Source organism: Anomaloglossus baeobatrachus, chromosome 1, assembly GCF_048569485.1.
Source record: "Anomaloglossus baeobatrachus isolate aAnoBae1 chromosome 1, aAnoBae1.hap1, whole genome shotgun sequence".
Taxonomy (NCBI): Eukaryota; Metazoa; Chordata; class Amphibia; order Anura; family Aromobatidae; genus Anomaloglossus; species Anomaloglossus baeobatrachus.
The window spans coordinates 352798475-352815687 of record NC_134353.1 but is presented as its reverse complement, the minus strand read 5'-3'; positions in this window follow the sequence as shown (position 1 = coordinate 352815687).

Sequence of the window (17213 nt, the reverse complement as noted above, 5' to 3'; positions counted from 1 at the left end):
TGATTTTACTTGGGCAGATGATGGGCTGGGATGTCTCCTCCTCCTGTTCCATGGGCATGAATGACCTGGACAAGGCATCTGCTCGCACATTCTTATCCGCGGGCAGAAAATGGAGCTGAAAATCAAACCTGGCAAAGAACAAGGACCACCTGGCTTGTCGTGGGTTCAGTCGCTGAGCAGACCGCAGGTATTACAGGTTCTTGTGGTCCGTGTAAATGATCACGGGGTACACTGCTCCCTCCAGAAGGTAGCGCCATTCTTCCAGAGCCAGTTTGACTGCTAATAGCTCTCGGTCACCGATGGTGTAGTTGCGTTCAGGCGCTGAGAAGCTCTTGGAGAAGAAACCGCAAGTAACCATCTTCCCGGAGGAGGACTTCTGCATGAGCACTGCTCCGGCTCCAGAGGAGGAGGCATCCACCTCCAAGGTGAACTGTCGGTTTAACTCAGGACGGTGGAGCACAGGAGAGGAAGCAAATGCCCGTTTCAGGGAGCCAAACGCGGCGTCGGCCGCAGGTGACCAGTCCTTTGGATTAGCCCCCTTCTTGGTCAAGGCAGAGAGAGGCGCAGTCAGGGCAGAGAAGTGAGGGATGAACTGACGGTAATAGTTCGCAAAACCAAGAAACCGTTGAATTGCCTTCAGTCCGGAAAGAGGGGGCCAGTTGAGGATGGAAGAGACCTTCTCTGGGTCCATCTGCAGGCCGGTATCGGAGATTACGTAACCCAGGAATGGAAGAGAAGACTGCTCGAAGACACACTTCTCGTACTTGGCGTACAGCCGATTCTCTCTCAGTCTTTGCAGTACCAGCTGCACGTTCTCTCTGTGGGTCTGGAGGTCCGGAGAGAAGACCAGGATGTCATCCAGATATACCACCACACAGACGTAGAGAAGGTCCCGGAACACGTCGTTCACTAATTCTTGAAAGACTGTTGGTGCGTTACACAGGCCGAAGGGCATCACACAATACTCATAGTGCCCATCGCGAGTGTTAAATGCGGTCTTCCATTCGTCCCCAGAGCGGATGCGGACCAGGTTGTAGGCACCCCGAAGATCCAACTTGGTAAACACACGAGCTCCTCTAAGCCGATCAAGCAATTCGGGGATGAGCGGCAGGGGGTATTTATTCTTTACGGTGATTTGGTTCAATCCCCGGTAGTCAATGCATGGGCGCAGGTCGCCCTCTTTCTTCTTAACGAAGAAGCAGCCTGCTCAAGCAGGAGAGGAGGATCTCCGGATGAATCCCCTTGCCAGGTTCTCAGTGATGTAGGCAGACATGGCTCTTGTTTCAGCAGGGGACAAAGGATATATCCGTCCACGAGGTGGTGTAGTTCCCGGGAGTAGGTCGATGGCACAGTCGTAAGGACGATGTGGCGGCAGTACCTCTGACTCCTTTTTATCAAAGACGTCCGCGAAGGACCAATAGGCTGAAGGCAGTCCTGGAAGGGACTCCGGAACCGGAGGTCGTCGGATGGGCTGTATGGACTTCAGGCAGTTCTCGTGGCAAGAGGAGCCCCATCGGGTAATTTCACCAGTACGCCAGCTGACCGACGGTTCGTGTGTCCGTAACCAGGGGAGTCCCAGCAGGATTTGATGAGACATGTGTGGGAGGACGTAGAGAGTGATGTTCTCGGTATGCAGGGCACCGATACGTAGTTCTACTGGCTTGGTGATCCACGAGATGGTGTCAGAGAGGGGTCTCCCATCTACAGAGGCAATCACGAGGGGTTTTTCGAGTGGAGTAATCGGCACCTGGTACTTGTCCACCGTGGCCTGCTGGATGAAATTGCCTGCTGCCCCGGAATCGAGGTACGCCTCGGCCGTGAACCGCGTCTCTCCCGTTGTCACTTGAACAGTCCATGTAACCGGGTCTGAGAGAGTCCCAGCACCTAGGGTGGCCTCTCCTATCAACCTTAGGCTTTGGACTTTCCCGACCTCTCTGGACAGGAACGTAGCAGGTGTGTGCCCTCTCCGCAGTAGAAGCAGAGACCCTTGGCGAGCCGTTCTGCTCGGCGTTGTTCGGACTGCCGCAAACGATCAATCTGCATGGGTTCGTGGACAGAGACGCCAGACGATGCCGACTGAGGTACGACGGGCTTCTGCGGAGGAGAGGAATGCCGTATCGGACGTCTCTCGCGGGACACCTCTTTGGATCGTTCCTGAAAACGGAGGTCAACGCGGGTGGCTAGTGCAATCAGGGCATCCAGAGTGGAAGGAACATCGCGGCCTGCCAGCTCGTCCTTAATACGACTGGAGAGTCCTTCCCAGAAGGCGGCGGTGAGGGCCTCATTGTTCCACCCCAATTCTGAGGCCAAGGTGCGAAAGCGGATGGCATATTGGCCCACCGTCAAGGTCCCCTGACGTAGCCTGAGAAGTGATGAGGCAGACGCGGCGGCACGTCCGGGTTCGTCAAAGGTGGTTCTAAACGCCTGCAGGAAGTCCTGGATGTTAGCAGTTACAGGGTCCTCCCTCTCCCACAAGGGGTTCATCCAGGCCAGTGCCTCACCCTCTAGATGGGACATCACAAACGCCACCTTGGCTTGGTCGGAGGCAAACAGGTGCGGAAGCAGCTTAAAGTGGAGGGAGCACTGATTCAGGAATCCTCTGCAGGTCTTAGGATCTCCGGCATATCGGGGTGGAGAGGCCAAGCGGAGTTTAGAGGCTTCCGAGGAAGCCGCCACGGGAACTGCGGCCGTGGACTGTGCGGTTGAAGCCTGAGATGCCAGGGACGTGGCAGTTGCTTGCAGCGTGTTCAGGCGGGTATCCACCGAGGACATGAAGGCCAGCATGCGGGACTGGGTCTCGCGCTGTCGTCCAAGTTCCTGCTGCAAGTTGCCCAGCTGGGCCGCTAGTGCTTCGGCGGGATCCATGGCCTGTTCTTACTGTTAGGACCAGGAGGACGGGTAGGCCCAGGAGGTGGATCCAGTGGGCTGAACACCTCACCGAGGGCAAGATGCCCGGTAGCCGGAGCACTACGGGTAGCAGGACAGTCCGTTCAGAGGAGTGGAGTGAAGAAGTCCCTGGGACCACGGAGTCTCTGAAGGTAGTCCGGGTGACGGAGCTCAGGTTCGGAGACCGAGATGATGTCAGGCAGAATCCGGAACCAACGGAGCGAGGAGGTGGGTCACCACACGGATCCAGGGATCGGAGATGGTAGGGACTGACGAGATGGCGGACAGTCGCCGTTCGGGGTTCGGGAATCGTCAGGACTGGTTGGCGAGACAGGAGCGACTCTACAAGAGAGATAGGTAAGTATGGAACAAGACACAGGGAGACCTGACTCCTAGCTTAGCAAACACGAAGAACAGGCCCCGCCCACTTGGAAAGGATCCCCCTATATACCCTGTACCTGATTCTTCAATATCCTGTTGGAGGACGCTGGCCCTTTAAGAGAGGGTCAATGACCGCGCGCGCGCCCTAATGCGCATGCCAGAAGCCAGAGCAGGGAGCGGTGCACAGGAGGCAGGAGTGCCGGGCTGGCTCAGCATTGCCGACGGGCGCCGGGAGCGGGGGCCGCGTTGCCTGGAGGACGCAGGTGAGGAAGCATGGAGGCTGTGGAGCGGGGGACTGGGAAGCATGTTAGGGGAGCGGCGGAGTGTGACATGAGAGCGGGGAAGCATGGCAGGGGAGCCGGGGAGCATGGCAGGGGAGCCGGGGAGCATGGCAGGGGAGCCGGGGGGCGTGACAGTATTACCACTGTGCTGTGACATCACTGTGTATATCACCTCTATACTGTGACATCACTGCATGTGTAACGCCTGTACTATGACATCATCGTGCTTATTATCCCTGTACTGTGACATCAATGTGTGTATTACCCTTGTACAGTTACATCACTGTGTGTATTATTCCTGTACTGTGACATCATTGTGTATTACGACTGTAATGTGACATTACTGTGTGTATTACTCCTATACTGTGAAATCACTGAGCATTTTGCCCCTGTACTGGGATATCACTGTGTATATCACACCTGTACTGTGACATCTCCGTGTGCATTACCCCTGCACTGTGACATCAATGTGTGTATTACGCTTGTACTGTCACATCACTGTGTGTATTATACCTGTACTATGACATCACTGTGTGTATTATCCCTGCACTGTGACATCCCTGTGCGTATTGCCCCTGTACTGTGACATTACTGTTTACATTACCTTTGTACTGTGACATCATTGTGCATATTACCCCTGTACTGTGAAATCATAGTGCTTATTATCCCTGTATTGTGACATCACTGTGTGTATTATTCTATACTGTGACATCATTGTGTGTAACTGCAACTACTCACAAATGAATCGTCGTCAGGGGGAAGAAGCTGTGGTCACTACCGTAGCCTCTATCCTCTCCCTCAAATGAAGCATCCTCAATAACCTCTATTTCAGGGAATAGACTTTATTGAACATGCATCTGTTGTCAATTCCAATGGATGCTCAGTAGATTCCTTTCACTGTGCACTGTTCTTCTCAGTGCACAGTGCCAGTGCACTCCCTCACATCTCAGGATTAGTGGTAGTAAGCTGGCAACAGAGCGCTTCATTTGCCCATTTTAAGTAAAGAGTGAGTGAGCAGAGTTCAGCACCGCCCTGCAACGTCACATCTGATCAGAGCTGATGAGAGAACACACTATCATTGTGCACTGAAAAGGACAGTACACAGTGACAGGAGTTCACTGAGCATCCATCAGAATTAATAACAGATGCATGCTCAGTAGAGCAGGGATTAGCTCAGCCCATAAAACGGAGGTCACCGATCACGCTTCATTGCAGGAAGGGGGCACAAGCTGCAGCAGTCACCACTGTCTCTGCTGCCTGATGACGTTTGAGTATCCCAGCATCCACTGGGGATTTTCAAATGAAGTGTCATCAAAGTAAAAAAAAAATGCCATTAGATAGAGAAGTGATGGAATGGCAGGGATTTTGATAATAGATAAATCGAGATTTTGGAGTAAAATAAAATTTAGTTTCGGAAAACCTCTTTAATCAATTAGCACCAATAAAAATAGGAATAAGTATAGGAAGCTAATCATGGGCCACTGCTTTGTGCTTGCCCTCCAGGCCAAACTTTGCCAGCCAGACCTTGCACAGAAGTATAGATGTGGCATGGTTATTATTGATTGGGTTAGAGATGTCAGGTTTTTAATAGATGCCGTGACATCACAATGCCAGAGCTTGATGCCAGGTGACATTACACAGCTGGTATCAACCCCATATATTACCTCATTTGCCAGCGCAACACAGCATCGGGATAAGCCGGGGCAAAGCGCCAGTATTGGTGGATCTAATGAATGCGCCACTTCTGGGGCGGCCTGCTATTTTTAGGCTATTTTAGTCCACAACTGTGGACCTCCCTACTCTGAAAACACCAGAGCACAGCTGATCGCTTTACCTTGCTAGGTGAACCATTCTGGGGGGACCCCACAATTTTTGTTTTAAATTATTTATTTAATTTAAAATAACAACGTGGGCTGCCCTCTGTTTTGGATTACCAGCCAAGGTAGAGCTGCCAGCTGCAGTCTGCAGGCTGCCGCTGTCTGCTTCACCTTAGCTGGCTACAAAAAATAGGGGGGACTCCACGTCATTTTTTGGGGGAAAATAATGAATTTGTGGCTAAAAACAAGGCTAAACACCTTTTAGTGCCACATGAAAAGCACTAAAGGATGCAATATTACAAAATGCATCTATCTATCTATTCATCCAACCATCCATCCAGCTATCTATCTTTCTAACTTTAGACTGTATGTAACCCTCCTTCCATATTTTTTGCAGTCCGGAAAAAAAAAACGGAAGGCACACGGATGTAAAACAGACCGTATACGGAATGGAATGGAATGGATGCGGTTGTCATACAGTACATGCTGGGCTTCTTAACCAATCACCGTAACACCACAGCCATCTTGGTTGTGGCATTACTGTGATTTGCTGGCTGCACAGCATCATAGGATGTATAAGGGTATGTTCCGACACTGCAGTTTTGGTTTGACAACAAAACTCCACCCTCTGGCAGACTGTGACAACTGTAAATATTGCGTTTGACAAAAAAAAGCAGAAAAATGCATACATTTTTGCCGCTTTTTTGTTAATGCGTTTTTTAAAGAAGAATAAATATGATAGGAGTAGGATAATTGATCGATAGCTAGCATAGATCGATAGATAGATAGATAGAAAAAAATAGAAAGAATGCATAGATCGAAAGATCATATAGAATAGATAGAAAGAACATACAGAATAGATAATAAGAACAGAGAATAGATAGAAATAAATAACAGAATAGCTCGATAGACGGATAACTAGCTTGGACCCCTTTTTTTTTTTTTTGGGGGGGGTAAAAAAAATGGCATGGGGTACCATTGTTTTTCATATCCAGCACAGGAACAGCAGCAGGGGCAGGCTGCAACCCTCAGCTGTCTGATGTACTTTGGATGGTTATGAAAAATAGAGGGCATCAAACTCTATTTTTTTAAATTATTTTATTTATTTATTTTTTTTAAATTATGTGGGGTCCCCCCATTTTTATATCCAGTGCAGGAATAGAATCAGATGCAGGCTGCAATCCCCAGCTGTCTGCTGTACCTTGGCTGGTTATGAAAACCGCCCCCATTTTTCTAAAACCAGCCACGGTAAAGCAGACATCTGGGGGCTGATATTATTATGGTGGGAAGGGCCATCGTTATTTGTCCCTTTCCAGCCTAACAATAGCAGCCATATAATAATAGATTCACTGCACTCAATATGTAAATTTTCAAGAAGGTGAAAAATCATTTATTTTAAACAGGTGATCAAGCAACATCCAACGACGTTTCGACCCACCAGGGTCTTAGTCAAGTTGCTAGGTAAAGAGATACAAAACATATGATCAAAATACAGCAAAAATTATATACAATAACTAATATATACATTTTAAAGAGATATATACAGGATATATACAAACTATGTACAGATCAAGACAATTGGTCATAAGGTACTGTCATGTTTAATTTGTTGTATAGGCTATAGTAGCTAGGTGGCATTTTAAATATAGTGTATGCAAAAAAGGTTTTTTTGCAAGAAAACAATGTAAACAAAAAAATAGCAACCTCAGTATTAATAAAACAGACAAAATTCCTGTTGGTAAAAAGGGGGGGTTATTACATGCTGGTATAGAACAATTGAGGAAAAAAAAAAAAAAAAAGATTCGCCAATTCTGGTGCTGGACCCAGCTCTTCCCCTTGCCCTGGCGCAGTGGTAATCAGGGTAATAAGGAGTTAATGGCAGCCCACAGCTTCCACTAAGTCTTAGATTAGTGATGGCAATCGTTTATGAGACTCTGCCCCATCATTAATCTGTAAGTGAAAGTAAACACAACCCCCCAAAAATCCTATATTTGGAATAAAATACAAAAAGCACCCTCTTTTACCACTTTATTAACACCCAAACACTCCTGCAGGTCCAAAGTAATCCACACGGGGTCCTACGGTGATTAAGCTCTGCTACATCTCTGTCCTGTCAAAGCGAGCGTCATAGAGCACGACTGCCTGCTGTGAGTGCAGACTGAGCTGCGTGATCACAATGAACTTGGGTGAACCCCTGATGTCACAGCTGTGGGCCCCGCAGTATGACGTGTGTCACGGCAGTGACGTCACAGGTTCACCACTGTGAGGTTCAGGCTGAGACTGAAGAGAGCCGTGCGATCAGTACTGATATCACTCAGGTGAGTCCTCCACCTGCCGATCCCTTCAGTTGCAGTCTGATTTGCGGTCACAGTAGAGGACTCCAGCTGTGACTGCAAATCATGTGAGTGATGTTATTGCTGATCATGCAGCTCATTTCAATCACTCGGGTGATTTGTTGTCACGGGGGAAGGACTCCAGTTTTTGCCACGGCTAACCTGACTGACATTCTCATTGACCGCGTGGCTCACTTCAGTTGCTGCGTGGAGCTCACAGGGGGCAGTCTTATTCTATGGCGCTCTCGTGAGCATCATATGTAGCAGAGCTGGAATCCCCGTGGGACCTCGTGTGGATTACGGCGACCTGCAGGGGTGTTATTGGTTTTTATAAAGTGGTGAAAGTGGGTGCTTTTTTGTCTTTTATTTCAAAGAAATTATTTTTGGGGTGTTTGTGTTTATTTACTTTCACTTAGATATTAATAATGGAAGGTGTCTTATAGACATCACTAATCTAGGACTTAGTGGCAACTATTCGCTGCCATTAACTCTTTATTAACCTGATTGCCACCACACCAGGGCAATCGGGAAGAGCTGGGTAAAGTGCTGGGACTGTCACATCTAGTAGATGCGGTAATTCCGGGTGGCTGCTGGCTGATATTTTTAGGCTGGTGAGAGTCTAATAACCATAGGCTTTCACAGTCTGAGATTACCAGCCCCCAGCTGTGGGGCTTTATCTTGGTTGTGTATCAACATTGGGGGAACCGCATACCGCTTTTTTAAAATTATTTATTTATTTTACTGTATGATATATTCCTGCCCACCAGTGTCTGTGATTGGTTGCAGTCAGACAGCTGTCACTCAGCGTGGGGGCGGGTCTGACTGCAACAATCACAGACACCAGTGGTTTGGAGAAACAGTAAATATGTATGAGCCTAATGAGCGGCGCCGGAAGAAAAATAAGAGACAGTGGGAGTAGTCTGACAGGCATGCTGCACCTGTCAGACTGATCAGTGAGTTAGAATGAAGCACTTGAAAACAGAGAGAGACAGAGAGAGTGGCCTAGTACTGTGACATCCTTATTCCCAGAAACCATATGTGAGTCAGAAATGCATGCATGCATATTCTGTAGGTTCTCCCCATTCAGTTTCATCACTTTCCCATCCATTTCAGCCTTTTTCTCAGGCCCCTAGACCTCTTTTTTGGGTCCAGCAGAAAATTACTTGCATTTCCCATTGACTTCCATTGTACTCGCTATTCAGAATGAATATGCGTGTATTAAATAGTACTGATTATGAGTATAGCAATTACGAATATTTCGGTACTCACTCATCTGTAGTCACAACCCCTATGAAAGCTTGAGATTATTATAGCTGCTGCAGCCCCATATGAGTTAAACTTCAATGCGGGACAGGGAGAATAATGTTATTGCCGTGCTGCTGCCAAATCAATAAACTGTTGATTTAATAAAACTTTTCTTTATTTCATAGGTCTACGCATTTCAGGGATCAAAGTGCCCTTCTTCAGGCCAGAAAAAAAAAATCAACAAACATGAAATAAAGAATAATTTTATTAAATCAACAGTTTATTAATTGGGCAGTAGTGTGGCATTAACCCCATTCTCCCTCTCCAGCACTGATTTTTTTTTCCTGGAATACTATTGTGTTGTCTTGCTTCTGTTTTTTGGTGCTTTAAAATAAAGAAAAAATGTGTAATAGTAATTCAAATGCAGTAGGAGACATGCCATCTACACCATATCACTGATCAATTACGTTGAGTCTGTCCCTGCTGCTACCACCTCTCCTTTCTCTCCCACCCACCCAGAGTCGCACTGGCTACCGGAGAAACCACCAGTAATACCAGTTCTGGCTGCAGTTACCTGCATTGAACTCCGGAGCTCTCATCTGAGCTCTGGAGTGCAGCCTAGCCTGTCCGCAGCTGTCATGAACTGTACTGCAGTCGCCAGAGAATCAGTTGGCTCTTGCAGTTCAACCCCGTAAACTCACTGTTCAGTCCAGGCTGCACTACAGAGCTCAGGTGAGAGCTCCGGAGTTCAATGCAAGTAACTGCAGCCAGGCCTGGTATTACTGGCGGTTTCTCCGGTAGCCAGTCAGACACTGCACCCACCCCCTATCAATGTAAACTTTGAGTTATTTCCAGACTATTAGGCCGGGGCCATACGGGGCACTACTGCGATGCTCGCATGACACTCAGCTCGCGCTGGCAGCACAGCAGGAGCCGAGTGTCATGCTAGTATCCCTGCGACTGCGGTTCGACTGTGCGTGGGGACCTTAGCTGCAAGGGGCGGGCCGGCTCTCAGGAGGGGCGGGCCAGCGCTGCAGAGGAGCAGGCTGGCACGGAGGAGGAGAGGGAGGGATTTATCTCCCTCTCTTCTCCGTAGCCGGCTATTGCGATTCTCGCTCTGCACGCGCGGTACACTGGAGTACTTGAATGGGTGCAAGAGAAATGAGTCTCACATTACAATCGCAGCATGCTGCGATTGTTTTCTCGATCCGATTAGGGCTGAAAAAATAATCGCTCATGTGCACTGACACACAGGGTAGAATTGGTCGGGGTGGAATGCGATGTTTTCTCGCCGTGTGGCTTAGGCCTTATATATATACCTTCTTCACTGCAGCAGTTATTCAAGATATTACTGTTTGGAGTAGTTGTCTAAGGTTTCTCTTCCTGTCTCTATTCCTGAATTGTGATCTATGAGGTACTCTTGCTATAATCACTCTAAAATGGCTGCCTTCCTTGCTTAGGCTTTTATAGAGCAAATGATAGTCTGGGACATTGAATGTCAAAAACTTCAAATTGATTTTAATTTGTATCAAATTATTTTGATCATCTCTAATTAAATCATGTTTGTAAGGGTTTTCTGCAATTTTGTAGCAATTCACAGTATTAGATGTTCATGAATGGCCCTGGCTGCTGTGTAATAACAAATGGGAGAGGCAATCTGTATAAATTGTGTTTTTGTTCCTGGAAGATGTTCAGTTAAATTCAAATCTCTAATAATTTGGGGACCATCTGTTAAATCTTGGAACAAATGTTTTGTGCTTATGTACTGGAGACAATCCATTGAAAGGTTTATAAACTTATCTTTGTCTATAATTAAACTATTATAATTAAAAGTTAATTTCTACGCTAAATAGCATTTGGTTTTATAATAATTTCAAAATTATGAAAACTCATGTGAAGAATGTTTAACAATATCGCGTGCCTTCACCTATGTGGGAAGTCATATACCCTTTACTTATTATACTGAAAAGGAAAATACAGTAAATACATTTTATAGATGTGCATTTCTTCCAACATTACCATTAACAATTTTATTAAATTTAATAATTAGAGCTGCTGAGGGTGAGAGGAGGAAGGGGACACTTTACCTTTACAGTGTGTCACAAAAAAGCAAATAGTAGACCCTGATTGTGTTCATTGTTTTTTCTTTTAGTTTACTTACATCTAGTCAGCAATGGCACAATCTTCCTCCAAGCATCTGACTGACACAGCCAAGTACGGAATAAAAATATTCTGGATGTCTGATTTTGCAAATTATTATGACATAAATGGTCTTATCTACTGTGGCAAAGAAGTTAATGCACCAAATACAGAAAGATATAGGGTCTAAATGGTACTTTACATGCTGCGATATCGGTACCGATATCGCTAGCGATCATACCCTCCCCCGTCGGTTGTGCGTCACGGGCAAATCGCTGCCCGTGGTGCACAACATCGCTTACACCCATCACACGGACTTAAATTCCCTGCGACGTCGCTCTGGGCGGTGATCCACCTCCTTTCTAAGGGAGTGGTTCGTGCAGCGTCACAGCGACGTCACATGGCAGCCGTCCAATAGCAGAGGAGGGGCGAAGATGAGCAGCCGGAACATGCCGCGCACCTCCTTCCTTCCTTATTGCCGGTGGACGCAGATGTTCATCGTTCCTGCGGTGTCACACATAGCAATGTGTGCAGCCGCAGGAACGACGATCAACATCGTACCTGCAGCAGCAATGATATTAAGGAAATGAACGACGTGTCAACAAGCAACGATTTTTCACATTTTTGCGCTCGTTGATCGCCGCTCATTGGTGTCACACGCTGCGATGTCGCTAATGACGCCGGATGTGCGTCACTAATGACATAACCCCGACGATATATCGTTAGCGATGTCGGAGTGTGTAAAGCACCCGTAAGATTGTGAAAATACTTTCTGTACCAATATACAATTCAGGTAGAAATATTACTGTGGACAATTATTTTACCAATGTTGCACTGGACAATTTTCTGCTTGAAAAAGCTGCTACACTTGTTGGTACTATGAAGCCAAACCGATGAGAAATTCTTCAAGCAATAAATTACAATCCACGGCGAGCACTTTATAAGAATGTCTTTGGTTTCAACAACAAAGCGACACTGGTATCTTACAAAGCAAAGAAGGAGAAATACGTTATCTTACTCTGTACCATGCATCATGATTACAGTATTGACAGCCATGACCGGAAATGGAAACCAGAAATCATCCTGCATGAAACGGTGTGGTGAATAGTTTCAGGATATTGCAGGGCCAGGAGAAAGAAAACAAATGCGTTGTTTAATTTGTCCAAGAAACTTAGAGATGAAAACTGTACCACTTGTGGGGAAAATGTCTGTAAAGAACATTGTTCAGAAAAGATAATATGTGAAAATTGTTTGGAAGACTAATAAAATTGAAAAGAAAAAGTTAGAACAGAAATGTAGTTGCAGCTAGTTTACTCTAAATTTATATACCTTTGCGTGTTTTTCATATCTTTGTTTGATAATTTGGAGAAAGAAATGTTTTTTGGTGTTTTCTGCAAAAAATGATAATTAAAATGTGCATTATTCATATCTTATTTTGCAATTTTGAAATAAACTTGTAAAAGTTATTTATTTGAGTTTCGACTAAAAGTCCCCCGCTACGTAAAAATGTAGATTTGGGATGTCACGCTTGCTAGGGTTAATGAGCGGAAGCAGAAGTGGCCGGGAGACAGCAGCTGAGCGGGTCTGCAGAACATGTCCCGGGACCGGTAAGTGTAATGACTATGTTTATTATTAACTATATTCTTTATTTTACAGCCCCCTCACCCCATTCCATAACTGTAAAGTCCAAATTCTGAGTTCGGGCGCAAGTTCGTGTTATCTTCGGGCCCGAACTCGAACTTTAAAAAACGTTTAGGTGAAGCTCCCAAACATCAGGGGGTTCGTCCATCACTACTGAGGAGCCAGTAGACAGCAGGTTTTAATATGTTTACAATAAAGCTGTTCTTAATGTAGATATAGCAAAATATAAAATTACATGAGGTGTTTACAAGTGCAGTTATTGCCAAATAAAAATGTGTGCATTTGGTCTCAGATTTGAAGATTGTTATTGCTCATCACTGGTATGATATTTTTACACGTTGGAGGTTTAATATAGGTCTCTGGGAATGAGATGAAGAAGTAAAAGAATGTTCTCAGAGATAAAATTAGTATAACCCAAGTAAGTACTCATTGAATGTGTTATACTATTTTCGAAAAAGGGAAATTAATATAGAAAAGTTAATATTCTTATGTGGTCCAAGCTATTTAATAATTATGAGGATGGTTAGTCTTAGGATGTGTACCGGGAATGGATTTTTCACAGCAGTCACAAACTGAAGATGCTGTGAAACTGCTGCTATTAGAGAGTATGGTACAATTATCTATGGCAATTTGCCAAGGAGTGTCTTTTTATGTGTAAATGGTACAAGAACCTGTACACTGTTTCATTAAATGAAACTGCCTTGCTCAGAATCAAATTGTGTGTATTTCTCTTCACTAAGTTCATGCTTAACAAAGTGTACCTCCCTGATTGGGCCTCACTGATCATCTCGTAGCCTTGCATTGGGTCAATATTGAACAGCTAAATTAGTCCTAATGGTAGTGTCTACTATTAGAAGGGTCAATTCACTTTAATTAACCCATAGCCATACACTTTTAAGTTTTCCATCAATTTAGCCATTGGAAGGCCTGTTTTGTTTGCTGGACAAGTTATACTTTTTAATAAAACCATAAGTTTTACCATATAGTGTACTGGAAAATAAGAACAATATTCCAAGTGCAGTGAAATTGCAAAAAAAAATGCAATTGCACAATTGTCTCACATTTGTACGAGTTCGTAGATATCAAACATGTATAGGTTTACTTTTGTCTTAGAAAAAAAATCAGAAGTTTGTAAAAAAAACAAACAAAACAGCGCTATTATCACTATTTTCCAAGAACCATTGTGTTCTCATTTTTTAGAATCTCAGGCTCTGTGATGACTTACTTTTTGCGTCTTGAGCTGGAATTTTTAACTATACCTTTTTTGCGAAGATGCAGCATTTTTATCTTCTGTTACTGCATTTTATTACAATGTTGTGGAGACCAAAAAAAATGTAATTTTGGCGTTTGGAAATTTTTTTCTCGCTACGCTGTGTACCGATCAGAATAATTGATGTTATATTTTGATAGATCAGGAATTTCTAAATGTGACAATACAAATACATCTATTTTTTATTGTTCTATTTTCAATGGGGCAAAAGGGGATTGATTTGAACTTTTATTTTAGATTTTTTAAAACACTTTTTAACTATTTTTTTATTGATTTTACTAGTTGACCTAGGGGACTTTATAACTACAGTGTTCAATCACAAAAATGCACTGTACCTGTGAGTGCTGGCGCTCTGTTGGCTCTCACAGGAAGTGAGTCATGGTAGCGTCAGGGGTCATCAGCTAAGCCTGTGCCACCAAGGCAATAACCTGTCACCCCTTAATCACGTCTCGGCCCCGCCAATAGTAGCTGGTAACAACGCGATCCCCGCCACGGCCATTTAAATCGTGCTGTCAGAGATCTCTGGTGCACCCGCGCCTGTTAGCTTCACATGTCTGCTGATCAGATCAGCAGACATATGCAGGGATTTCTGCAGGCTTAATGCTGGAACCCTCAGTAACTGGGGAGAGGCAACCTTAGATGTATATATACACGTCCAAGGTCATGACAGTTTAGTAAAAACAGCAATGTGCCTGAACTCCAGCAACCTTGTCTCCAAAAAGGGTGTCAGTCATCCCAAATTTAAAATTCAAACTAACCATATGGCCTAAGAAGAGATGAAGCAATAATATAAATAGATTTTTGTTTTAAAATTTGTTCCCTCATTATCCCAAAAATAATTTTATTGTAATATGCTCAGTGAACCCTTGGTATGGCAAAATGCCTTAGTGCACTCTCCACCCAATTATTTACATAAATGCCACTTATTCTATGCTGATTCACAGAACACACAAATCACTCTCTTTGCTAATGATATCGCTCACATATAGCTTTGCAGTACTATTTTTTTTGCATAAAAGTAAACATTAGAGTTGAGCGGACCCATAAACATTTAGTTAACCGGGTTCAGCCAGACTTTAGGTAAAATTGGGTTTGGGACCTGGACTTGACCCAAACGCCAATGGAAGACACTAATTGGGCAGTTCGGGTCTGCACCCACATGCAGCCAGCCATAAACAGAATACTCCAGGAAAGGATAAGCAGGTTTTTCCTTTTTTTTTGTTTGATGCACACTAAATCCGATTTATGCTGTTGTTACCTGCAATGTGAGCCGTTCAAACACAGCAAGAGACTCATATATGGCTGAGCACCGAGCGTACCCAAGCACAGCGATGCTCGCGCGAGTGGTCAGCATATGTAAAGCACCTGAACTCCGTGCTTGAACTCGTGCTGTTTTTTTTTTAACATAACCAATTTACAAAATTTAACCAATCACAAAAGAGTAAAATATGTAGAATCTTTATTGTGAGACAAAAAAAATAAAAATATGGCACGTAGTACCAAAAGTAGGGCGCTAGGTGGCATACCAGTGAAGCAGGAGAGGGGCAACCAGTCAGAATATATAAAATACAATGCCAGTGCTATATAGGATGTATTAACACTAGAACTACTGAGGTAGTCATTTTGACTACATTGCACTATGTATTTCTATATAGGTGTCACGAGTCCAGTAGTTCTAGTGTTAATGTCCCAGTACAATATCCGTAGCTAGTGCAATAAAGATCCTTGTAATAGACACACATCAAAGTATAGGCATTTAAGGTAAACAAGGTTCAACTAACCTGGAACCACTGACTCCAGCTGAAATCGTGCCAAGTCCCCACATACGTTTCGGCGATAGCCTTCATCAGGGAGGCATTATAATAAAGATTATACATATTTTACTCTTTTGTGCTTAGTTGATCTTTGTAAATTGGTTATGCATATTATGGTTTGAACCAATATATTAATGGTTATTTCTGAGTAGAGGGTGGTGAGAATTTACATTTAAGTAGAGACCACTAATATATATATATTACTTTTTGCGTACACTACTCAGCATATAGGCTGAAATTTGATATTTATTTTTTCTGGGGGTTTTTTTGTCAAGTCTGTGTTTGGTATAAACACCGAACACTGAACTTTGGGATCGCTCATCTCTAGTAAAGATCCTTTAGTCAAAATGATTTTAGGCAGTACAGTACACTACCTTTTTTATATACACTTAGGTTGGTAAAAATGAACTGCAAGAAGATCATGTGGTCAAAACTTTATCAGCATAGCCTAAAAATATTAATGATGGAATGATGGACTGAATGAGATTTTGATCTGCTCCCACCTCCTCTGTTTCACAGTAAAATCTATAGATTTCTTTAGACTGTATTCAAATGCAGCATCCCATTATCACTGTTGCCCTTTTACTATTTAGTTGCACAATCATTTAATCTTGCAGAGAAACAGCTGTTTCACGGTACAACAATGCCCTCAGTCTATAAACTTCGCCTCAAGGACTAAAGAAATTTCTATTGAGAGGTTAAATTAAAAAACAAACTGCTGTCATCATATACAAAGATTGTTGTATTCACAAATACTCATGATTTACAAAAATGTAGCAAAAAATACTTTTGATAAAAATGATTTTTTTTCTCTAAGACAAAAATCAAAAGGTAAAAGAAAGGGTCAAGATCTATACTGGTAGTCTTTCCAGTTCTCTTAAGAAATTTTTTATAGTGCCGTTTTTATTACAATTCATTATGAGTCATTTTTTATTTGTGCTATGTGTTTTTCTTTTTCCTCAATAACTTTTCCAGATATTTTAGACACATTGATGAACTGTGAGTTTTACTAAATGTCACTTTTTTTTTGGAAACTCTATATTTATTAAACTTTTTCTTACAAACTTCAAACTGTATACTGTGTAATCATGGTGCTTTGACAAAGTATCAACATGACATCAGACAGGGATAAGACAGAGGGAAAGACAGGGCAGGGAGAGATATGAAGGGAGGATGACAAACATGTGATGTCCTTCAAACATCCGAACAAGACTCTAAGGCATGACGACTTTTTACGCCGATATTCCGTTATTGTCCGTCTACAAAAAGGTCCCAAGGAGTCCATATACGCAACAATTTATCCAACTGATTTGTTAATGCAGGCTGTAAGATACTCCATCCTCCTTGTTTCCCTGATCCTCGATTCCAGGTCCTGGAGGGTCTGGGGACTAGTCTGTTTCCAGAAT